The 25,286-nt window shown below is 40.7% G+C and overlaps 2 long non-coding RNA genes across 4 annotated transcripts in view; one reads left to right on the forward strand and one right to left on the reverse strand.

The window, feature by feature from the left end:
- LOC135294905 (uncharacterized) overlaps window positions 1–23,047 on the forward strand; it is a 30,340-nt gene extending 7,293 nt beyond the window's left edge. Inside the window, exons 6-10 of the long non-coding RNA XR_010356893.1 lie at window positions 733–913; window positions 1,946–2,156; window positions 4,208–4,343; window positions 6,161–6,332; window positions 21,908–23,047. This is a non-coding gene — a long non-coding RNA (uncharacterized LOC135294905). The remainder of the gene's footprint in view (window positions 1–732; window positions 914–1,945; window positions 2,157–4,207; window positions 4,344–6,160; window positions 6,333–21,907) is intronic.
- Window positions 895–24,976, reverse strand: LOC135294897 (uncharacterized). Of its 3 annotated transcripts, none has more exons than XR_010356888.1 (4): window positions 24,862–24,976; window positions 23,680–23,785; window positions 5,859–5,923; window positions 895–1,749 (listed from the first exon to the last, which is right to left on the reverse strand). It is a non-coding gene; the product is annotated as an uncharacterized LOC135294897 (long non-coding RNA). The 3 variants fall into 3 exon arrangements; XR_010356882.1 differs by lacking the exon at window positions 24,862–24,976 and adding an exon at window positions 24,422–24,509 and having other exon boundaries at window positions 23,680–23,782; XR_010356880.1 differs by lacking the exon at window positions 24,862–24,976 and having other exon boundaries at window positions 23,680–24,366.
- Between the last annotated feature and the right edge of the window lie 310 nt (window positions 24,977–25,286).

Here is a 25,286-nt window from a genome sequence, read left to right on the forward strand (position 1 = left end):
TAAGTGAAAGTGTAAAGCAAAAGGGGCTGGACTTTTTAAATGTCAAAGTAATTTTGGCCTATCTCTGGCCCTTCCATTTGCCACATTAAAGCAGCCCTGTTATTCTGTAAACTTTATAGGCTCAGTTGGAATACAACACAGCATTTGTCAGGACCAGCTTTGAAGGTAGACAAAGCAGGTAGCTGCCTACCCTAACAAGGAGCTAGATGCAGAAAAACAGGGGGGAAAAAGAGTAAATTTGCAAATATGAAACATTACTATTTGCCAGCAGTGTTTCCTAATCAAATTGCCCAGAAAGTGTAATGTAATTCTTCAGGTATTTTTTCAGACAGTGAAGAAACCCATGGGGGAGGACATGAAAATGTTTTTCTGACATAAAAGGGGTGAGGTGTGTCACCACCTTCTGCTGCTCTGCTATTTGAGGTGGCCTTTGGCAGCTCATGGGCAAGAGGGCTGGTGGGAGCAGACCTGCTAACCCTGCAGAGCAGAGGGCAACACACCTCCACATGCCTGCTGCTATAGAAAAGCCTTGCCTCTACAAGCAAGTAGGTTTGGAATAGCTTTAGAGGGTTTTTGCTCAAAATAAACTGCCTTGCAGCCATATGTAAAAGTTAGGGGTTTTTTGTTCTCACTTTTAGTTTTAAACAGGCTGCTGTTTTATCCCACATCAACTGCAAATTGGACTAAAACTACTGTTCTGGGTTTTTTAACTGATTTCTTTTATCTTTGCAGTTACTACACTGTAGAGAAGCGTTGCCATTTTAGGTTCTTGGTACCTGAAAACTGCAATCTTGGAAGCCAGAATCTTTTAAATGGAAAGCAAGACAGAAATGACAGTGGTACACAATGAAAGAATGACTTCTGGGATCAGATATTCAAGTCTCTTAGTTCTGGATCAAGCAAGCAAATTAAGGTAAAACCCAGAGGGACAAATATACTACACAGATCTGCCTGGAAAGCATCTTTTTATAGAAACAAACGGGGAAGTAAAACAGTGCTTTAAAAGTGCATTAAGTATACTTTATTCCTCAGCTCAGAGTTAATTCAAGCAATAAACTCGCAGATTTCACACAAGTTAAAGCTTCCTACAAATCTCACAACTGAGTTCCCTACTGAACCTCGGGGGATGCTTTTATAATGATAACTCCCTTCCCCCATCTCCAGGATGACCTGGAAATGCTTAAAGAATTGTGCTCCTAAGACTTTTTTTTATTATTGTTATTACCTGTGTTTTTCTCTGAACCAGTATATAAAAGAGAGGGGATTTCCCCTTGCATCAATTAAAACTCAAATCTCACCTCTCCTTTCTTCCCCCACAACAAGAAGTTAACCCCTGCTGAGCTTTTTTTCCCCCAAGGCATCTATAAAGCCTCACAGGTGAGCTTGCTGCAGTAAATAGAATGAATCAGCCCCAGATCTTCTAACAGATAAACACCAATCTTTTATTCTAGCCACCTGGCTTTGGACTTATCAGACAAGAAAATGGCTGTGGTTCGAGTTAGGTGGATTTTCTTCTCTTTTGCAATATTCTTCCTTTTGTATTTTCTTTCCTTTAGCAAGAACTCTTGGGAGAAAATGTGCTTTGGAACATCTTCAAGCCGGGAATTTTCTTTCTGAAAAGCTGCATTGTGATGCTTTTTGTTGGAGGAAGTTACCTTGTTTTCTGTAGGCTCAGTCTCTTAAAGTCTTTCAATTGTCTCAGAACTCTTATTTCACCAAGTTCTTGAAACACGGATGAGTTTCTCACACCTGGACACAAGTAGTAAGAAAATATTTTCATTAAAGTAAAGGTTTAATTGTAATTACATCTAGTTCTTAGACCCTAGGGAAAATGAAAAGCCTTGTGTGGTTTTATAGGTAAATTTGTCCTGTCTCCCTGTGGTTTTGACCATAAGACTGTAGAATTAAGAAGTGTGATAGTTCACTAAAATATTTTCTGTCCTAGATGTGCATGAATCATACAATTGTTTGTCTAATGAAGCACTTAAGAATAACTAGAAGAAATGAAATGCATTAAGGAGTCTAACAGGAGAACGGGCCATTCCACCAAATTGCTTCACAGTTTTATGATTGTTTTCAAGGAGGGAGTAAAGTGAGAGGATGAGAAGTCAATTCTCCAGTTCAATTTCTGCCTCTTCACTGATTTCATGTTATAAGTAAGTGTTTTATAGGGCTGCTTTCAACTTATTTTCTGGTCCTGGCAGAGGGTACCGTCCTGTTGCCTTTATATTTCACCTTTCTCTCTTACCTTACATGCTTTCAGAAGAACACCATCAAATAATGTCAAGTCCTCTTTTTTTGAGTACTTCCAAGAAGTATTTCTGAGCAAAACCACTTTAAATTTTTATTGAGAATTTTGGGCACTGCTGCTACCCACAATTTTTTCTAAGCCTATCACTGGGGAAATAAAGAGCCCATGTTTTGAGGCTTTAAAATTTGTGCCTTTTGTCTGCTGCTATTTTACTTTCTTCACTCTAAAGGGATTGGTCTTTCTGCAAAAAAAACCCTTACTGAAACATTTATCATCAGTCTCATGTGCAGTGTGGGTACCAGATAGCAGCATAGATGTACAAGCTAGAGTTCATCTTGGGTTAAATTCCAGGAAAGCCACAGAAGAACGGGCCTCTATTTAACTGGCATTTTGTATCTACAAGGGAGGTTGTGTTGCTAAAATCCAGGCAGGGTAAATGTGTTCAGAGGTCTGTGATATTAACTGATCCACTGCTGAATTTATAATGGCTATCAGTGGCTATTGGTTTTGTTGTGTTTCTTAGCCATTATGATATATTTAAGGGCATTGCTATTTGTGTTTGTCGAAATCTTTCTTCTCAAGAGCTGCGTTTTGTATTCAGTCACTGCCTGTGAATTATTCTCTGGAAAAGGAATGTTAATTGTGTTTGGGACAATAGATGCCAATATGTATTTACATAAACATTATTATTTTTTGCATTATTATTTTATGCATAAAGCATTTGTAAAGCAATTTTCTTCCTTATGGAATTGAAGAGAAATATTGTCTCATTTTCTTACTTGGTGACTAGGAGTAAATAATCTTTCTACATTGTATTTTGTGCAGATAGAAATATGGGCAGAGAAATAGCTGTATTATTTGTAATAAATGAGAATTAAAAGTAATTAGTGAAACAGGACAACTTAGAGGATTGGTAATAGAATCCAGAGCCTTTTCTCTTCCAGGTGTTCAGGCTCTGGGTAATGAACATGTCATAAATACCTCCCTGGCGAGGTCAGCAGTTTCAATGAGGTTGTGTCAAGAGTGGCAGGAAGGCGTTCATGCATGAGCACTGGTCACTGGGAGAATGCACACCCCTTGTCTGTCACAGAGGGCCAAAGACCAGGCTGTGTTATTTAGGTCAACTCCAGCCCCGTTGCCATGGGAGCCTCTGCCGGGGGAGGCAGAGGGTCACCCTGTGCCCTGCTGTGGGCTGCCGCTGTTTGTGGTGGCTGTCCTGAGAGGACCTCCTGGCCATAGCACTCGCTGTGTTTGTGCTGTGACTTCTGCTGGGTGTTCATTGCCTCCCGTGGCTGTGTATAAAATGCAACAGCCAAGGGTTCCAACCAGGCCTACTTGCTGGAAGAAGCAAATTATGGTTTATCTTAGGCAGAAGATGTACACTTAATGGCTGTGCTAATTCTAGCATCACAGTGCAGTTCTCACAGTCTGCTTCCATGCAAAAATCATTACTTTAATGAAATACCACACTTGCTAACCTCAGTCCATACTCTCCCAGACTGAAGGGGAGCAGAGCTGGATCCTGGGTATGCCTTTTCTGTTTGAGGGCAAAGATGCTCACAGACTTGGTTAGAAAAAAGACATAACCTCTGTTTAACTGAGAGTTTGTATTAACATCATTGCAAGTTTAATTCTTGTTTTGAGCCTTTTGAAAGCAGCAAACAACTTGGTCAGCAGGCTATGTCCAGCACTAAAGAGAATTAATTCCTTTTTTTATTTATATGGGAAATATAGTCTGTGCAGTTTCTTAGCACTTCTCAGAGTTGTCAAGGGAAGCTAATGCTTGAAGCTTAGCTGCATATACCTTTAAGTATTTCTAATTGAAAAACACAAAGCATTGTTTTCTCTTCAAGAATCAGTTCTCGCTTTGGATTTAGGAAAGAATGCAACACTGAGATAATCTCACTTTTCTCATCATCATCCTTTCATTCTTCTCTACTCCCCTCCTCTCCCCAGACACAAGGTGACATATCCAAGTACTTGTCCTTTAACAGATTCTTCAGCAAGCAACAGAGCAGAAAGCCCTAATATCTATTCATTTGTAATCTGTCATTCTTAAAGTATTAAGGACAATTGACGTCACATGTCTCAGGTAATTAGAACAGTCAGCCTTTGCTCCACATTTTTAAAGTAAGTGTCTCAAATTCTTAATCAGTACATTTATTGATGTCTTTCAACATATCTGTTTCTTGTCAAGTGTGTGTTAGATTTTTAACAAATCTTGCATACTGAATTGTGCAGGAGAATTATATTAAAACCCTCTTTCTATTGCTTTTGTAATTAAATAATATATATTAGTGACAACATGGTATTTTCCACATTCAGAGTAATCAATCTCTTTTTTAATATGGAAAACTGCTCAAAAGCAAATTAATAAACATAAATGTCAGGAGTTACATTTCCACAAATGTTGTAGTACTTGTTTTCCCAAGTTTATATTTCCACATCAAGCAGTATTAACGATGATAATAGCTAATACCATTTTACAAGCTCTACGGGCTCATAAAAAAGGTTGTTGGATTTCTTCAGCTGTTAGTGATCTTAGCAAGAAAAAGCAGCCATTTTTCACCCCAGAAACCCAAGTCCTAACTTTTGTCACTAGCACTGGGGTATGCAATTTTTGTTAGTTACAGATTCATTTTGTTAGCTTTGGGAAACCTCTAGGACAGGTACACCAAAGTTCAGTGCTCTCTTGCAGCACAAGTAGTCTCAGCAGGCCATGCTCTCTTGGTATAGCAGATTTGTATTTCTGAGAAGGTCAGTCTTTAGGGATAATTATTCTGTGGCTATAGGGGCTTATCCACAAATACATTTCTGAGGCTCATTGTCACATTGCTCATTTCAGCTGTCCTGTTCCAGACACTGTTCCCTGGCACCACTTTAGCAAAGAAAAGGCATCTCTCAACAGGTGTACTATTGTTTTGGTCACTCTATGCTTTAGAGCAGTGGTTACTCAAACCATTCTGCAAATGAGTCTCAGTTTGACTTCATGAACAGGACAGAAGGAATAAAAAACAATTTGGAGTGGGTTTGGACATGAAGAGAGAGTGGGAAAGCATGTTGGGCAGTGGGAGATAAATGTCTTTCATTGTCACACTTTTCTTCTGTTAACCACAGCACACCAGAAGCAGAAGAATCCACAGCAGGGATTTTGCATGAGGAGCTGGAACAATGAAGTCAGAACAGTGCAAAGAGTGAAGGTGGTCCCTCCATCCCTTTGTCAGTGTTTGCCCTTGTGTACACCACTCTCCAAGACTTTCCTGCCTTAGGATGTGGTATATTTCAGTCCCATTGAGGGACTAGTTTGAACTCAAACTGAGAATCTTGTAGTTTGGTTCAGGTATTTATTTTTTTTCCAAATTTGACAATAAATTAAATATTTTAAATTAATAACAAATGATGGAGAGGAATATACTTTGATTAAAAACAAAATAGGGATAGCCTGGTGTTGCCACCATCTCCTAGATGTCTCTCAGCCACAGGATCTTACCCTGTGGAATAGGCATTGTGGACAGACTGAGAACAACATGTAGACATACACACTCCTTAAACTGGTATGGTGCAGATCTTTTGCAGATCCAGCTTATTGGGAAAAAAAAGGGGTTACCTCCAGTAGGTCTTCTTTTCATTGGCACTATCACTCCTGTGCATCATCTTCTTCTGCTTTGCAGGCTGTAGCAATAACAAAAACAGGAGAGAAATTTGAGTGGATGCAATCCAACCTGAGCCTTAGTGGAGCCCCCACTCCCATGGGAAAGATGCTTGCTTATCATAAGAGAGCTCTTTATATGTAAGGGCTGTGTGCCTGATTCACTACAGGAGATACAAAGGAATATGTTTGAGGTACACTTATCAGGAGCTCACTTTTTGGCAAATTTTTCCTCTTTCCTTTGTCTAATTTCTCTTTAGGACTTGGATTAAGTTATAACAGGACTGTGAGGAGGCAGAAGGAAAGAACTCCTTACTGAGGAACCTGTGCATGCTGTATGTGCAATGACAGAATACATTGCAGGCATCAAATGAAACCCCAGGTTCATCAAAGAGCAGAAGACCCATAGGGTGTAAGGCAGCTGGAAGTGTGGTAAGTAATGTGAGCATTTGCTCTTTCAAAACACGTGTTTGTGTCTCTCTTTGCTGAGCAGAACAACTTGATTACAGACAGACCATTAGCTCTGCCCAAGCAGCGCAGCATTGCGGTTGTTTCGTGGTAATGACAGCTCTCCAGATCCAAAAAGCAAAACAAACTCTTCCTGTGGATGGTTATCTCCATCAGCCATGGAGATATAACTCAAACCACAGTTTGTTGGGTACCAAAGTGATTCTGAACAGTAAAACTTCAATGGCTATTTGTTCATAATGGAGGAATTCTCTGATTTACCTTACTTCTCCTTTCTTTAGAAAACACTTGTTTGGAGAAGGGACAGACCCCTTTCCTTAAGAAATTAATTTGATCTGCACATACAAAATAGTTCCTCCTTTTTGTAACATATTACTCAACATGGAATAATTAGGAATGGAATCATTGCAGTGAGGAGCAGAAGGGCAATACTTGCTTCCCACAGAATCATTTCTGCTTCTTCAAAGGATTCATTTCCCAATTACTAAATTTTGAACATAATATGTAACCTTCACCTTCTTTAGTTTGCATGGACTTTAAATATGTCTGATAATTAGGGACTGTTGCTCCATTTTGAAAATATGGGGGCCCATTCTGGAAACCATTACCATTACAAATTATCTCAGTGGAATGATGTAAAAATAACCATGATTTTAATATACTGACGATTTGATTTAGAGTGTTACCTTCATTCATTGGAAAGTACCTACCTGCATTCCTCTGACTTCTCTGAAATTATTTTATGTGGGTATCTAAACATGCACACAGTGATGTATTGCTATGTTTATTGCTCCATTAGCTCACCAAGAGACACTTCAACTGAGCTGCAAATTCAAAATTTTGCCATAGGAGAGGAAAATTGGCTTATGCTTTTGTGGTTTATGGTGTCACCAAACCCTTTGACACAATTCCAGCTCTCTGTTGAATGGATGTTAATCAATTGTTACTCTAACTGTTGATTTCATGTTGAGTTCACAGCTATCGATACTTCTTTTTCCCAAGAAGATACTTTAAAATTCAGTTATAATAGTAAATGCTGTTTCAACTTGAGACTTTGTGACTTCATGGAAAGTAACATCTTAGTGATTTTTTAATAGATTTTGGTTTTCTAAAACATATAATTTTTTATGAAGAAGAAAAATATTCATACTGGATCTGTTCAAACTTTTATTTCAGGACTGGGACAAAAGAAACTTGATTTCATAAAAATGTCCAGTGCAATTTTATCATATATTAAAATCTATTAAATCTATCTAGATTACAAATATTATAATAATGTATATAATCCATATATAATCTATAATAATTTATATCTAGATTATTAACATATATCTAGGTTACACTTTTTCAAAACTGAGGTTGCATAAACTGGGTCTCTTTTCCTTCAGTTACATAGCCACAGATATAAGTTATTACATGCACTACATCTTTGAGTTCAAAATTATATTTCCATGAATCCCAGAACTAAAAAGGGGCCAAAATGGAAGCCAGAGAGAGTCAGGCTTTATCCCAGTATGGCTCTGTTGACTTAACAACAGCTCAAAGCTTTTGTGTATGGACTCCCCCTCAGGTAGGAGCTTTTCCACATGGAATTAAGGAAGGAGGTAGGATGGGAGGTTGAAACCTTCATTCTTGGTTACAGAACTGTCTGTGTTTGATGTGAAAGGGGAGAGTGCTCTTCACTCCTAGTCTAGAGGACTCCTGAGTGGAACAACCAGGTGTAGGACTTTTAACTCAAGATGGCAGAAAGTGGGAGCAATTGCTATCCTGACTTAATTCCTGGTGGGTATCTCTGAAGCAGATATTGGAAGAATTTAAAGTGCCAGATCTGAATCTGAGCTTTACTTGGCTCAGAAATAGATTTTAGGCTAAACTTTAATACTGTCCCTTTGACCAACCAAAGGTAGTGTGGCAAAAATGAGCAGCTTCATGATATGTTGCAATTCATGTTCTTGCTGGGGCAGATCCAGCTTGGATGTCTAGAAAGCACAAAGCACACTGGAGATGTAGCCATAACAAATAATGAGTGGGTTGTTGTGAACAGTTTTATCTGCAGTATGTATTAATTGTTCTTTACTTCCTCACAGGAGAAGATGAGCATAGCTGAAAAGAGAGGAATGTTAGGTTACGCCTGGAGAAATGTGGAAAGCTGAAAGGCAAGGCCTTGTGCTCTTAATAACCATTATAATAAATTAGCATATGCTACAAATAATGCATGAGAAAAAGGAAAAAAAAAAGAAGCTGTCTTGTAAAGCAGGACATAATTCTGTGACATGTCTACTCTCTTGTAGATAAAGGTTTGAATGGCTTACCCAAGAAGAAGCTTTATGCAAATGCATACTGTCATATGAATCAGATTAAGGGAAGAAAGACTATTTATGCATGAAATCCAAACATGCTTCTGGGGAAAGGAGAAGGGAAATAAACCCTTTCTTTTACCACAAATACAATATATGTGCAATGACTAAAAAGAAATGAATGTGTCATTTCTATTACTGACACTAAGTGATTTCCCACTAACAATTAGCATGAATCATAGTGATAAAAAACTGAGATGGAAAAGATCTATTGAACACCCAGTCCACCTCCCTGTAAGTATAGGAATCTCCCTGACAATTTCTATATGAGGCAGTCCATTGCTCAATACCTTGTGTTTTCATGAGTGCCGCTTCACATAGGCATTTACTAAGATGATTTTACAATAAATACCACATCTGTTCTTCACCTGCAAAGAGAATTACATCAATTCTGCTCTTCCAGAACAACATCCTTCTGGAGACACTTGTGGTCTTGGAACTTTAAATATAATGGGTTGTCTTTGTTTTCATGAACCACAGAAGATGTATAAATTGCTCCTGTATTCAACAGCAGCATAGAAAGTAAGCAAAGGAAGATACTTGGCTACAGTGAAATAAAATAATGTAGCCAAAGAATTTTGGGTAACACCAGACTGGACTCTACTCAGTGGGAAAGGAGCACATGGAGGTGTTTGTGTGTTTTGTTTGCCAGGTTTTGAGGACTATACTATTCCATGTTTACCCAAAGGCAGGTAAAACAAGCCTAGGGTTCCTCAGATTGCTCCCACTAGGGAATCACCCCCAAAATAATTTGTTCCTGCTTCCTTTTCTTCCCCTGCCTGTCCCCCCTGCTGGTCTGTGTGGGACTCAGTGACATGTATCTGACTGTGCTGACTCTGCTCCCATCAAGGATCTCTCAGGCAGAGGGCATCTCTCAGTCAGCAGCAAAACATTAGGGCTATAGACCACAATCCAGCTCTTTATAATAGTGGGCCAAGCTTCACTATGAATTTAGGATCAAGTTTGGGACTGATTTATTTTTTAATAGTGTAATAGAGATATACCATTAGAAACAGAATTGTCTGAGAGTGCCTTTGAAGATAGACAATGTCTGAAGCAAGCCTGGAAGTTAACACACATACAGCTTGGCTTGAAAGTCCAGGCAAAGGGTTCATTTCTCTATAATATCTATAATCTTGGTGTTCCCAGACTAATTGTTTTTTTATCTGAATCTGTTGGTGTCTACACCAGTCTGATTCTGTAGGCATATTCCATGCACTTGGAAACTGCCTGACCAGATTCTTAACTGATGTAAATTAATTTTTCCCCGCTAATTTCAATACACAATAATTCCTCATCCTGAGCAATTTGCAGGAACCTGAGATACTAGGCTGCACAATTTGCTGGTCGTCCTCAGGCATGTCATTATGGTATGATTCAATTCCTATAAAGTCAACTGGAAAACTGTCTGCTGATCCCAGAGGCTGCTGAATATACCATGTGGAAGTAAAGCTGCAAGCAAGTGTGGAGATAGAGAGCCAAATGCTTTTGTGGGAGGGTTTTATCTTTAAAAGAGTGTGCTTCAGACGTGTGGTGATTCTGTGTTTGTGGCATCCTCCCACATCCTTGCAAAGGCAGCAGTTCCTGTGCAGGAGCTGTTTATGTCCCAGGAAAGGAGGAATGAAACAAGCCCCCTGCATGGGTACCATCAAGGACAAGTTTTGCTTTGATGCCTCTGACTGAACAGAACTCATGTGTATGCAGCCTGGAACAAATGTGAAGGCTGATCAGATGATCCCAGGTAGATAAATTTTTAAAGGATATTGTTCCTCTGAAATGCATCAATTTTCCCCATGTGAGCTAAAATAATTTAGATAAAATTGATCTGCTCATGGCTTTTCTGATTGCTTGTAACGATTTTTCTGGATTACAATGACCTTTAAGTATAACTTGTAATAGCAGCTCTTACAAAATTTTCAGGCAGAAATCTGATTTACTTTTTATTTAAAATAGGTAATGGGCATTTAAAAATAAGAGTTCCCCAGTCCTGGCACAGACCCAATCATGAATGTCCTGATACGTAATTCAGCACAGATCATTTTAAAAACAAGAAGTTTGCTGAACAAATATAAGCTTCCTTCAGCCCAGTATGTCTGTCCCCATGGACCAATGAACTTGCCTGTGACTCAAGATATTTTTAATTCTGCTCTGGACTTTCTCCAGGAAATCAGTAATAATTACTAATTGTATTTTTGTAAGCTAAATGAAAGGATGCATTCTTTCTTGAAATTCTCCCTTAGCTTTTGCAATTAATTATGTTGCTCTTTTGTGTGATTAATCCTTGTCTTTGTATTACAACTTCACTTAATCAAATAGTACTGTGTAGCATGCCAAGGGTTCTTAAGTGTAAAATATTTTCTCATATTTTAGTGTCATTTCTTTCTTTTCTCTGCTACTCACATCTCTGCTAAACTTTTATCAAAGTGATGCTTTATTAAAGAACTAAAGAGTTCTAAAATCATCAGGGGAAATTTGCATGAGATTATTTGTCTTGGCAAAGACCCCCTGCCATGTGTGGAGCTACAAACATACTTTTACCAGCTGAAGATGTGTCCTAACATCACCAACACATATTAAGGCAGTTTACTGATAAAACTATTTCAACAGAAGGTCAGTCAAAACACCTAAATGACCTCAGGGTTTTTTAAAAACCTTTATTTACTATATGGCATATAGTAAAAGAGACTTACCTGACCACCTTAAATTATATATTAAAATTATCCTCTTGCAAAATGCCCACACTGGAAATGTCAGACAGACAGGAGATGGTATTGAGTGGTTTAGAGAATGTCTTAAACACTTAGATTGCTGTGCAATTTTGTGGCAAATCTTACTTCTTCCTTTCCAACCAGGGAAAGTTTTTCCCATGGTAAAAGTGGAGCATGTCTGTCATTCCAGACTTGCATGACTGCAATATGGCCAGCATTAAAAGTCAGGAGGCTGGTTTGCACAGATCAAGGTTCTTACTTTAAATTAAATCATTTTCTCTTCCAGGTTTTTCTTTTTTATGGTGCTGTGGGGTCATATTTCCAAGGACCCCCCTGTATTAAAATGAATAAAAAAGCAGACAAAATGTACTTCGGAAAAGGTGGCAACCTCTCTGCTCCAGAACCTGGGGGTTTTAGAGGAAGTTCTTACCAGCCTTACAGTGGAAAAAGCCAAACTGGTTGAAACTGCAGGGGAAATATTGTCCTTTTTTCACCACAGTAGTGTCAGTAGATCAAGGATGATCTGAATGTCTATTCCTATGGAAACCCTCTCTGCCTTGAGCATGACAGATGATGGGCATTGCCCATTTAAGCTCCAGCAACGTGAACTGGAGCGCAGGACAGCGTCAGCTGTTCATTAGGAAAGCACTGAAGAGGCTCTTTACCTTTTGTGATGGGATTACTCTCACAGCTTAATAAAGAAATAAGTGAAGGCAGTAACTCCAATCTTCTGTGCCAGTGCAATTATAAGTGGTTAGTGAATAGATAGGATGCTAAAAGACTCAGTGCCATCACTGTAGGATGAGTCAAACATCTTGCTAGTGGGAACTGCAGTGGATTCCTTTGTAAAGCTTTTTACACAGAGTGCCTAATTGCAAGGAGAATAAGCAGGCAGAAGAAAAGACAAAAAAAAATTAATATATTTCATTAAGTACTTAGTAAGTGCTGAAAAGTAGCTTTTAATATTCAGATGACTGACCTGCATCAGCAGAGCATGGAGGTGCATGCTCACCCTGAGCATAGTTGTAATCTCATGGAAATACAATACAGTACAATACAATACAGTACAATACAATAAAACAAATAAAAGGTAGTGAGAACTTATAGGTCCCTACTTGCATGAGTAATGTCAGGGATCTGCTTCTTGAACTGGGTCCTTTATGCAAATAATAAGTCACAAATGTGGTAGGGATTTATTTTGTGTTCCTTCAAATGAAGATGGGTTGGCTGTATTCAGTATATTAAATCCTTCCTGCTGTTAAGCTTAAAGAAACTGATTCTCTTGTAACACATTTTGATTTGACTACTGTAGCTTCCAAGTGCTATAAAGCACTAGAGTAGTTTGCCTTGGCCTCACACCTAGTTACAGTAGTGCTAACTTTAAAATTGCCGAAGAAACCCACATCTGGAGTCAATTGAGTGAATTTTGACCAGCTTTGGTGGTAATATGCAAGTAATATTTCATTCTCGTGTGTATTTCACTCATCTTATAAAAAAGATGCCTCATTCCAAGACTCCTAGACATATTTCTTTGCTGTCTCATATATCAAGAGTATCAGACTAAGCAGACCTCTTAAAACTGGATATGTCCAAACACTCTCTTATCCTAAACAACGGTGAATATTTTTGCCAACACTTCCATTTCCTGCAGTGGAAAAAAAATATATAACCCCAAAGCCTTGGCCAAGTTCTGCTTTCCTTGAAATGCATGGCAAATTTGTCAACAAAACACTCTCTGGCTCAGTACTGGGGGGAGAAGTTTAACAGCTGGAATTAACCAGCAGGAATAATGTGAAGCAGGCTGAAGTTTCATATTAGGTTTAGCCTAATGCTGGGGTTCAAGGCTGAGCTTTCATTCTGATTCGCCTGTGCCAAAATTATGGAAGCGACATCCAAAACCAGAACCAGAGAACAGCCGCTTTCAGCTCTGGATTTGGCCCAAAGCCAGACCAGGGCTGCAGGCATTGGTCCAGGAATCCAGCACTGAGACACCCACAGGCCCCAGATACAACATCTTGAAACTCCAGTTCTCTACCATCAAAAATATTAGCCTGGTGCACAGAAAGTGCTTCCATTACAAGGATGTTATAAACATAATTAATTCTCCTTTGCACGGACTCTGCTTCCCTGACTGGTTGCAGGGAGATGACCAGCCATATGGGAGACAGGCATTAAACAAAACAAGATCCCAGATTGGTTTTATTCTTCTTTTTCTTCTTTTTCTTCTTTTTTCTTCTTTTTTTTTTTTTAATCTGAAGGGACCACCACTGGTGCAAGGCTCATTTCTTGTAGTGCCTTGAATAGCTATTAAAGGCAATTGTCATGTTGGACAGGCTGTGAGCTGAAATCCAGAAGTACCATGCTATTGGTGCTCCCAATGTTTGCCTCCTCCACCCCTCTCTGACATGAATTTAATGCAGGTGCAGACTCAAGCCTAACATAAGGGAGCAATTTTCTGATTCATTCATGTAAGACCCTGAGGGAGAGCAGGAACAAGATGTACAAAGGTAATGTGGCATTGTTAAAAAATTAACTTTGCTTCCATTTTATGGAGCCACAGTGCTGTGTTGCTTGGTTACGTGGATCAGGAATTTAACTGTAAACAAGATATTTCACTCTTCAGTCCCTAGGGTTTTCAGCTCCATTTGAAAAGTGGTTAGAAATGAGCATTTTTTGCCAAATTCTTGGGTTGCTTCTTGCCATTACTTGTACCCTTTGTGTCTGCTGCTTCTGTTCTAGCAGTGCTGGAAGATGGAGGTGGTGGCATCCATGCTAGCATGACCACTCTCAGGCTAAAACCACACTCCCCTCTGAATGCTGCACTTGTTCAGAAATGAGACAGAATGTTTACGACTTCTGTTTTGGTTTTTGTTTGTACAAACACTGGCTGCACAAGTTCCAGGCATCAGAAGTTTGCCAGCAGGACTATGCAGTTATTCAAGCCATTGGAAGTGGGAAAGGGGTTAATTATGTCAGTATATTGTTACATCACTAATGGAAATTCTGGTTTTGCCCTCAGGATCTCCACTGCTGTGTCTGCTCAGAACTGTTAAATATGACAAGGTCACTCACCCTGCTTTAGTAACAATGAGTGCTAACAAATTTGGTTGTTGCATGCATTGTCACTGCTCAACAGAGTCATCCCTGTAAGCACAAGCATTGCCTATGCCTTGTATCCAGCAAACCTCACAGCAGCTCAGATGTTAGGTTAGACTGTGTTATGTTGGAATCTGTTTATAAAAACACAGCAACACAAAACTTCTCTATTTACAGTCTAAACCAGATTAGATAACTAAAAAATACAGGAAAGATGGGGAGACAAGTGGTGAAGAGAGATTAAAAAGTGGTGCTGAAGATATGAACAAAATATTTTAATTGATGAGGCAAACTTTCAAAACATTTTTCTCTTCCCTTTTCCTTCTGGCTCTGCAGATGGCTGGGGAGAATCTGTCTTTTACAACACCCTGTATTGAAGCAACATGTTCTTCTGAAGTTTAGTCACCCACTAATTACTAGTCTTTCATTAACAGCACAGGCATAAATGATGCAGCACTTGCTTATATCCAGTAGTCTCTATTGTTGAGGATTAAAAAATTAAATCATTAGCTACATGCTTGTTAAACATGCTAAGACTGTTTATGTAAACTCCCTTGCTCTTATTTTGGCTCACACAGATGGTTAAGATATGTCAGCTAATATTTCTTATTTTAAAGAGAAGGCTAATTGCCTAAATGGCAGACATGCTGAGTATTACTCGTCTCGATGAGAACGGGAGTGTAATGTGTGCACAGTTCATCCTAAATGAGGCTCCTGCTAGTGATGTCTTGTCTGGCTACCAGGTACAAACATTGTCACAGTTGAGAAAAACCTCTGTGGTGGCAATGGCCAAGCAGATCTCTCAAATCTCATGTTGTTTAGAAACAGTTTTGTTTCTCCATCAAGGGTGCTCTTCAAGGGAATATCTGAAGACTGAGGCAAACATTAATAAGCAATGCACTTGTTTGGTTAAGGTTTCAGCCTTGACCTCCATCTTTAAACTCTTGTTTGTTATTAATCACGTGCTTCCTGAATCAAAGAGAATATTTTTGGAGAGGGAAAATTGTTCTGGGACTGGAGCGTTATGCGCCAAACAGACTTGCCCAGATGACAAATAGCCTTCACATGATAGCCAAGGTTCATCCAGCTGCTCGGCCCCGTACCAAGTGATTGATGGTGTTGATGTTCTAAATAGGCTTAAGATATGCCAAATATCAGGGCTGTAACAAAGTTCTTCAGCTATATACTGTAAATAGGCAAGAAGGCATGTTCCCAGCATATGGCAAATGTGAGAGCGGTGTCAGGATTATAAGTAACCTCGCAGGGGTTGTCTGGTTTCTTTCGAAGTGAGACAAAAACAGTTTTCTGTGCGGGAATGAGCAGGGTCATGCGAGGTCTGCACGAAGCTTCCGATTACCACCGATTTTCTCTGTAACTGGACACCCTTCAGAGTTATAACAACATTTGATTTCTTAGCAGAAATCAATAAACTGTTTTTCTACCGCAGTTCTGAGGAGGAAAGAAGAATAGGATGTGCTCAGAAGTTGCTGTCAGGAGTTTTTTATATCTTAACAGAATGGTAAATTCACACCTGAATAGTTTTATCATGATAACAGCAGTGCTGGTTCTTTCTACTAATCCACAAAGGGCTGTTCATCGATATCCCACAGGATCCAGCAGCTGCACCACAGGAGCAACAGTTTCATTGATCATTCCTTTTCCCCAGAGAAATTTCCTTTATTTTGTATTTTGTATTGTCCGTCTTCTTCACAGTAAATGCTGCATGCCTTTTAGGCAGGGAACAGAAGCAGTCTTGGAAGTGCCAGGATACTGGAGTACAAGCTGCCCCCTGCTCTGGCTGTGGGACTGGCAGAGGTTAGAGAACAGAGTGGTAAGGTTTCTCTCTGCTTGGTCATTTGCAGGGGATAGTTAGCCTTCGTAAAACTAACCCCTCCCTGACAGCTGGCAGGATTTCAGATCCCTCGCTATGGGACACTTTCTGCTGCAATTCCCTGCTTGGCATTTCACGCCTTCATGTCCAGCTTGGTAGCTCCACTGGAAAATGTGTATTCCTGGGTCTGCAAGCTCTCAGTGCAATGCCATAATCTTACTTTCTAAGCAATTAACCCATCTTGGCCTTAAGAGTGTGTTTGAATGGTTTTCTATGAATGACACTGAGGAAAGCATCTTTTGTGAAAGGGCCTTGATGGTGTAGGTTATTTCCTGGATAAAACCATTTCCTCAGTAATTTGAAGATGAGTCAGGCTCACATGTGTGAAGCCAACTTCTGTACTGACTCACTCCAGTTTGGGGCCAGCAGTTCCCTACTGGATACTGCCATGAGAAGTCGCCAAGACAGCCTCTGCACTGCACCAGATCCATAGTGCAAATTGGCCAGGAAGTAGAATCAAGCTACTCCAGGGCATTCAGATTTATCCAAACCACACCAGTAAACTCAGGATCAGTCATGCCCTGAAACACCAGCTGAAAAACAGTGAATGGTGTTTCATAATAACCTGCTCAGCTTGGGGCCACAACATGGAGCAATTGGCCCTTGTCCATTTTCCATTAGGTATGGCTATAACCAGCTTCTTAAATGATCAGAGGTTTCAAAGTTCTCTCTTCTGTCATCTCCACAGATTGGCTAGAATTAGCTGAAATCCCAGAACCACGTATCTTTATTTATTTCCAGCTCACTTCTTGTTGGCAGTTAGAGCATAGCCTATGGAGCCAACAGGATGTCAGGGGGGATTAGCAATTAAAATGTACACCGTTCGGGGTTCCGTGTGCCTCAAGTGATTTTGTTTGCATTCATCCTGGAAGCAGAACAACAAGCCAGATTTTAATTCGCATTGTAATTTAAGTGTGAGCCTGTGTGCTGATGTTCTTATCTCTGCATGCTCCGTTTCAATAGAGCTTAAGCTCATTCAAAGTCACTCAAGTAAAATTGACAGTGAGAGTCCAGAGAATGAATGGAAAATGAATAACCATACAATTATCTTCAACTAATTCAATATATAAATGAAACCAGAGCTAGCTTTTCCAGTGAATTCCTGTTCATAGGAAGCCTTCAGTGTGACACATCAAATGCAATGCTAAGAGTAAAGCTGGTCATGGTCACAGTCATACTCTTGATTCTCATGTCATCTGCTGTTGGGAGTGTTAGGGCCCTAATGGAACACCAGGGGTACTCTAACCTGCACAGCACAATTCATCAAACATTACCCAATAATTTGGGCATGGGACCTTTAACTTCTGCTTGAATTTTAGCCCGTGTTACAGAAAGACAGGCAATCACGACTTCTAAGCTAGAAGTCACTGAGACTACCCCATTCCTATCTGACCTGCTTTGAGGGTTAATTACCCTTCTTAAAAGAACTTCTCTTTCTGTTCTGTAGCTGCATGTATAACTTGTAATGATAATGAACTGTGATATTCCTTACTTTTGCTGATTTTCAATTATTGGGCAAAATAAATTAGCATCCTTGACTTTAGCTGGACTGATTCTACTAGCTAATTCCAGCTGGATAGTTCTGCTCAATGAACAATTTCAGTAAAATGACATTTGGGAGCAGGAAAGCTAGCTTTGCCAGACAGCCTAAAGAGAGGGACATGATCTTGTTCCCCTTTTAGTCAACAGCCAGCACACTCTTATGAGCTGAATTGAACTCAAGTTCCTATCTGCCTGAGAGGGTAACACTATTCCAGTCCCTGGCACATCTCTGACATAGTTATGTTGTGTTTCCAAGTAGGGGCTCTGGCACGTCTTTCTGCTGACACTGATTTTTGCATGGGATGCTGCCACACCATGTAGCCAGAAGGAGTGGCAGGTGGACACATGTCTTGAGGCTGGTGGGGAGAACACTGATTCCAAAGGTGGAACACCTTACCCTAAGCAAAAACTCTTAAGTACAAACATAAAAAGTGGACCTGTCCGAGTAAGAAAAATTGGCATCTTCCTTGCCTTGGGATGCTGGAGCCTCGCAGATAAGGAGTTCCACAGCTAAAAACGTTGGCTCCTTCTCCCTCCCTGCAACTTTAGTATCATGAACTTCTTTTGGAAGTGACCAAAAGGAGTATTTCTTACTGAACAAAGCAATTTTTTTTTCTTTCATAGAGAAGAATTTAAATATTTTAGAACATCATTTAAACTGTTCCTTAGTTTTGGTTGCTAAGTCAGAGAACCAAAAATTATCTAATAACCCTGATAGTGCCGTCTTTCTAGGAATGACGTGTGAATAGGTTGTACACAAGAAGTGGTTTATCTGACAATGTGTCTTTCTTATATGGCCTTTACTGTAAAGAAACAGCAAGGTTTTTGTAGCTGTGGTTATATGGGTATAAAATTGAATTTGACCTAAACTCAGTCTCTATTTCTACCAGGACTTGCATATATCAGTACTAACTCATTGATCCTCCTGGAACCTCCTTCAGTTATGAAAGAGCTGAAGACATGATTGAAATCTACAGCAGAGCTAGAAAATAAATCAAGCCCTTTGCACTTTGGTCCCATGCCCTGACAACATTTTCTCTTCTTAGTCTTTGTAACAGAATATGTTTTGCATATTATAGTAACACTTGTAATTCAAACTCTATTACTTATTCTTCAGGGCATGTAGATTAATGAGATTAATTGGTCCCTCCCTTCCTTTCTACATCCAGATATATTTTCTTACTCCCCTCAACTCTTCACCAGCCTGAACTTCCCTAGTCCATTAGGCTTTTCCCACATGGCAGGCTGCACAGATATCTTGTTCTTGCTGCTCTCCTGAGCTCTCCCCTGCTCTCACCGTTTCAGGAAGTTCAATACCCACCTCATCCTCCCTTGCTAGATGGAAAAGTGTTTGGCCTGCTCTCACTACAGAGCAGACTAGAATCAGACTTCCAGAATTTACCAGCTGCATTGGGCAATTGGTATGACAAAGCTCTAGTTTGCAAATTTGCAGTTTTAAATGCACCTAATGGAAGTTTGGCTTTGGTTATCCCCTGCCTGTGAGCAGTTACTCTGCTCCACAGCTTTGAGCCTCCCAGTTACTTACAACTAGCTATTTGTATACTCAATGAACTTCACTGTGTGAGCAAACTATTTAAAAATACATTTTAAAGAGATGTTTTCACTTCATGTGGTTTTTTGCCAGCAGCATGGTTTTTAAAAATGTTTTAAAAACCTGTGTAGCACACAAGTCTGAATCTCTACCTCAAAAGGCAAAGCAGAGCCCTTCACTTGCTGAGAGTGCTCAAGGGATCTGCTGTTGCAGCACATTGCAAGTCCTGTGCACTGCTTGAAGTCCTGGTAGGAGTTTTGCTTTCTTGTGTTGGAAAAACAGTGATAAGGTTGTGCAGAAGCAGGTGGGAAAGGTTACTTAAAAATTGCTTCAATATGGCCCTTGCTATAACATTACTGAATTGGCCTGGATATTTAGAAGAGAATTAGCTATAATGATCTCACTCTGTCGCTTGTCTTTTTGTTTCCACTTTTCCAAGAAAAAAAAAAAATTGATTTTGTTACAAAGTTCAGTTGAGGTTTCTGCCTGGATCTCCTGTGTCCAGCCCATCTCTCTGCCATGCCCACATCTGCCCCGGGAAAGAGCACTAAGGGCACTTCCAGAGATGGAAAGCCACATCAACAAAATTGCTCCCATCTAATCCTGCTGTCTTGATTAACGTCTGCTACACCAAAAGAGATAGCAGGTCAGCTTCAAGGGGAGCTGAGTGTGCCAGCTTTCCTTCTTACTCCGTTGCTTCTCTGTGACTGCAAAGCAGGCTGCGTGGAGATCCTATGGGTTGGGAAAGGGGTGATGGTTTCCCAGCTGGGTGGGAGCAGTCTCACAAAGAACATTTGCCTGCTGCAGACAAAATAGCTGTTCAGGGAGGCTGAAAATTATTAGACTTCAGACAACCATCAAGCCCTGAAAATGCGTTCACTCGCTCAATCGCCAAAGTAGCAAATGTATCACATTCTTAAAACAACAGTAAAATCTCATTTTACAAAATTTATTTTTGAGCCATGACAGACTCAAGATTGTTTTAATAAAAGAACAGAGTTTGCTCCCTCATCCTATAAATTAAAAGAAATTTTCAGCTTGGAGCAATATTTTTGGTCAAGTTATAAAACAAAAGTAATCAGAGAAAAATGTGGAATACTCATGGAAATGAAGACAGCAGTTTCTATCATTCTCAACAATAAACCAGTATCTGTAAGTTTTATCCGTGTGTACTTTGCATGTAACTGCAAGAGTAATTGGTGGCAGAGCTCCTTGTTTTCAAATGACATGCTAAAAGCAGGTTTCTGGCCACATTTCAAGAATAGTTTCAGTTATTCAAATTAAATTTGCAAGGAACCTCTCTACTCTGTCATAAATTCTCTTTGCAAAATGCTGTGACAATGAATTCCTTAAAAGCAAGTACAAGTGGGGTAAGGTTTCCAGGGAGAGTTAATATCTGTTATTTGACCAGCTGATTTATCCAAAGGCACGTTTGGTTTTTACAGTCAGATTTCTTGGTTCACATTTGATTTGTATAAAATCTTGAAACAACATATCTATTCAAAATATTCATGATTAATTCAAAGGTTTTCAAATATTCTTCTCCAGCTTGTAGAAATTTTAAAAAATTATAACCCTCAGTTGCTCCTGCTGAATTTTGTGTGCCTCACGTTGAGCAAATTTAGATTTGCTCTTTTTTGCCATTGACTCTATTCAAACAAAATCCTCCAGTTTTGCATTAGCTGTCCAAAAATCCTTTTAGCCTCTTTTTTCTCTACCTTAAAATTCCACAAGTGTTAAATCCCATGCTGAAAAAAAATGTCTTCATACAATTCTGTATAATTTAATACCAAAGATGTTTGGAAGGCTAAAACATTCCAAATGCTAATAATCATCTGAAAGGGGACAACTGATTGAAGTAGGGAGAGCTTAATTCCCCCCTCCCCCCGAAAAAAAGGTGTATATATAGTAAAAAATTAAAACCCCCAAACACTTCTGAAAAAAAAAAGAAAAAAGAAAAAAGAAAAAGAAAAGGAGCTAGAAGTGGCTGGGAAAGATCTTCTGATCTGAGGAATGATTTTTTTTTCCCCCACTAGCAAAATAGGTATGGAAAACGTAAGTATGCACAGCTGTGTTTATTCCAATGATTAGACATTCTATTTCTCTGTGACCTCTCTGCAGTGAGCTGGCAAGACACCTGGGTATGCTTAGAACTGTCTCATTCATACATTTACATTTATTCAACTTGGACCTTTCTTTCTCCCCCTCCTTGCCCCTTTCTTCTCTAAAAAGATCACAGAAAAAAAAAAGTCCGTTGAATCTGTCCATTCCTTCTTCTCTCTGTTTTTATTGTGTTGGCAAGGTGTTGGTTAAGACTCTACCAATGCCTTTACACATTTTAAATTACATCATTGACACTATTTTAATACTGAGCATAACATTTTCTATTTCAGGGCTTTTTTAGGCTGAATCAGAGTGAAGAGGTGGCTGCAGAGGATCGTGATTTCACATGTGCTCTACTAGGAAGGCAATAGAATCTGCGTCCCAATATTTGCATCTCCCATGCTCTACACCTGCACTTGCATTTTCTCTATGCAAAGTATGTGTGCATGCAAAATCTGAGCTATCCTTGCACTAGTACCTGGCAACTCTGTTTGATATTGATGGATGTTTAGTGCACATGGAGAAGTTTGCTTATGAAAGAAGGTCACCACAGAAATTTTGCAGTCCAGACTGTGTTACTGATGCAGAAGTGAGACAGAGTGGGGTTAAAGGGTTTCCTCACTGTTAGCAAAGAAGTTTGGTACAGAGCTGAAATTCCCTCCTAGGTCTTCTGAGTTCTTAATCCAATGCCCTACCTGCTCCTTCAGCCTTGCTCTGCAAGGTTGCATCAGACTGGGAAGCAGTGCTCCCATATTTGTTTGTCTTCTACTGTTTTTGAAATCAGAAGAAGAATTTCCAGAAATTGAAAGTTGCTAGATAAATTCCAGACTATTTCCCTGGAACTTATTATAGTTTGTCCCCCTGCTTCTTTGGATATCTAGATATTTCAGAGCAGTAACTACTGACTGCAAACTGCAGATCCAGTTATTTTAATAACTGCATCTCAACCTATTGTCATATTCCTCAGAGTTACTCTAAAGAAATATGCAGAAATATGACTGTATATACACAGAATTACAGTAAATGAAATAACAATGAGAGGCATCTGTATACAAGGCACTCATTTTCCTTTCCTTTCAGGCTACCTGAATTCATTACCTGGCCTTCACACTGTGTGCTGTATACAATACAATGTCTCGTTTCTCCTCCATTCTGCAAAATCAGCTTTCTATTTTTTCTACTTCAAAACCATAACTCAAAAGCTCTGAATTGCTATTAGGTGTTAGTCAAAGGTGCATTTGATTTGCTGTTTCGGTAAGTTTTTACAGGAAATGTTTAGGAAATAGTGATTCCCTCATATATAATAGTTTTTAGTTTACATGTGATTAGGATGTGTCCTGTGCAGACTTGAGTATGCAGAGCATTCCACTGGGATCAGCAGCACTGGTTTATGCTTATCAACAGCTGGAATACCCTCCATATGCAGAATTAATCTGTATGCTTATTATTTAATGTATTATTGTGTTTAACTTTTTTTTTCATTTTTGTTTATTATCTAATTTATTGTTGTATTTGAACACAATCTAAAGAGATAATTACTGGGAGATTTCTTGTACCCTACTCCATAGCAAGGCTGAAAAGTCTTGAAAACGCAAGAAAACTTAACATGATAACCCACCTCTTCATGTGCCCCCCAACATCATGCTTCACAGCTGGGGAAATGCAGATACATTGAAAATACTTCACAACAAAGCAGTCCTATAGGTGGATTTGTAGGGAAATGCAAGCAAAAAAACCACTGAAATGAATGAGTTTCTGTGTATTGGCGTGCCTGCCTTTGGCTAGCCCATTAACACATTGGAATCCATAGGGCCAAGCGTTCATAGTTTGTCTGTGGAAAAGGGAGTTAAGTAACTTTGGCAACACACAGGGTGGAAGAAAATGAGAGGAGCAAATGAGAATAAAAGTGAGGAATAGAACCAGCTTGGCTGGAAGCAGAGGGAATGGAAGCACTGATGGGGATGCAATATGAAATCTTTTCTTTGTATATGACTGGAAGACTCTTCAGGTGCAACATTTAATACCAAGTCAAACTGCTTGCTTATACAGTCATGTTACTAACCTTGTGTTTCACAGGAACGAGCTCTACTGGGAGGGGTAGCTGCATGGAGTAGTTTCCTCTCATGGCAAAGCTGATTTGGCAGGTTTCCACCACCTTATTTGATCTACTTGAGTTAACAGAAAAGACAATTTTTTTTTTTCAACCCCTAATATTTTTAAAACTTGGATATCTCACTTGCCCACTTTTAACATTGCTATGAAGAACTTGTTCCAGTGAGCACAAACTGAAGCAGCCCAGCAGAGTTGGGGTGCTGCAGGTGACGGTGATAGGCGATATCTCCTGTACCATCAGAGACACCATGTGCCTTAAGTACCATCAGGAGCATTACAGATATTTCCCTCTCCTCAGAGGAGGGTCAGAGGGGGTTTGCTGTCCAGAAGCACGCAATCTTCCAGTGAAACGTAAGGGCAGGAGGTGAGAGAATCCTTCAGACCCCACAGGGTCACGCGTTTGAGGAAGCCAAGGAGAGCATCTCCCTGGCATGGAAGGCGGTGGGAGCCCGGCTGCTTTGCAAGGCCGATGCGGCTGAAGCCACATCAGGGTGGGGAGACCCGGGGAGCGCCAGGGAAACAAGTTTATGAGCTTCTTTTGAGCTCAAAGCCTTTTGCAAGGGTTGGGGAAGGGCTGCCTCCCCAGAGCCAGGTTGAAAGGAGGGCTGGAGGGAAAGAGTAGGAACCAGCAGCCACCCGTGCCCTGGCCCCGAGCGAAAAGGTGGTGTGTTTGCCGCCTTCACCCCTCCCACCTTCCAGCCACATTAAAGCCCAATTATTCACGCTTGATGTCAGCGAGGCTGGGCCCCGCTACCCGCTGCTCGCAGATCCCTTCCCCGAGGGGCCGCATTACCCCGCGGGGTTCGTGGGGCGCCCAGGCAGGCGGGAGCCCAGGGCCGGCACCCTCAGCCCCGCACGGCGCCTGTGCCTGGGAGACACCGCGCCTTCGGCCTCTGAGGCGGGACAGTGGCTGTGGAGAAGCCCTGGGTGCTGCTGCAGCGGCGCACGGGCACCACGGGCTCCTCAGGCACGCCAGGCCGGCTGCTCCCAGAGGAGTCTGCCTTGGACGAGGAGACACGAGGGAACCCCAGCCGCCCCAGGGAGCGGCCACGGGCACCAGGGATGAGCTGAGAATTCAACAGGAAGGCAGTGGGGACGGGAGAGAACTGAGTTGACCCTTTTTTCCCCTCACCATTCACATGCTCACAGATTTTTATCAGGCTTTTTAGCTGCAGGGCAGAGTGTTTCTTTATAGTTCCTTCCAAAGCAAAGCTGCCGCCAGATCCAGGCTGCGGCTTCAGCAGCTGTATCCCATCCCCCAGGCCTGCTCAGCCCTGCTCGGGAGGGCCTGGGAGCCTTGCGCGAGCCTGGCAGGGTTTTGGAAGCCGGGAAGGGCTCTGGAAGTGCTGCGGGCATTTCGTGAGGACTGTTGCCAGCTTTCGCCAAATGCCAAAGCCTTTACCGAAATGTACGCGCCGTGGCAAAATCCCGCTGCGGGGACAGGGGTGTAGGGCTGTGCAGCACAGCCAGAGACTCCGTGGGCTCCCCTGGGTGCAGGATGCAGGGTGCAGGATACAGGGTGCAGGATGCAATGTGCAGGATGCAGGGTGCAGGGTG

The sequence above is a fragment of the Passer domesticus genome, chromosome 1, assembly GCF_036417665.1.
Source record: "Passer domesticus isolate bPasDom1 chromosome 1, bPasDom1.hap1, whole genome shotgun sequence".
In the NCBI taxonomy this organism is placed as follows: Eukaryota; Metazoa; Chordata; class Aves; order Passeriformes; family Passeridae; genus Passer; species Passer domesticus.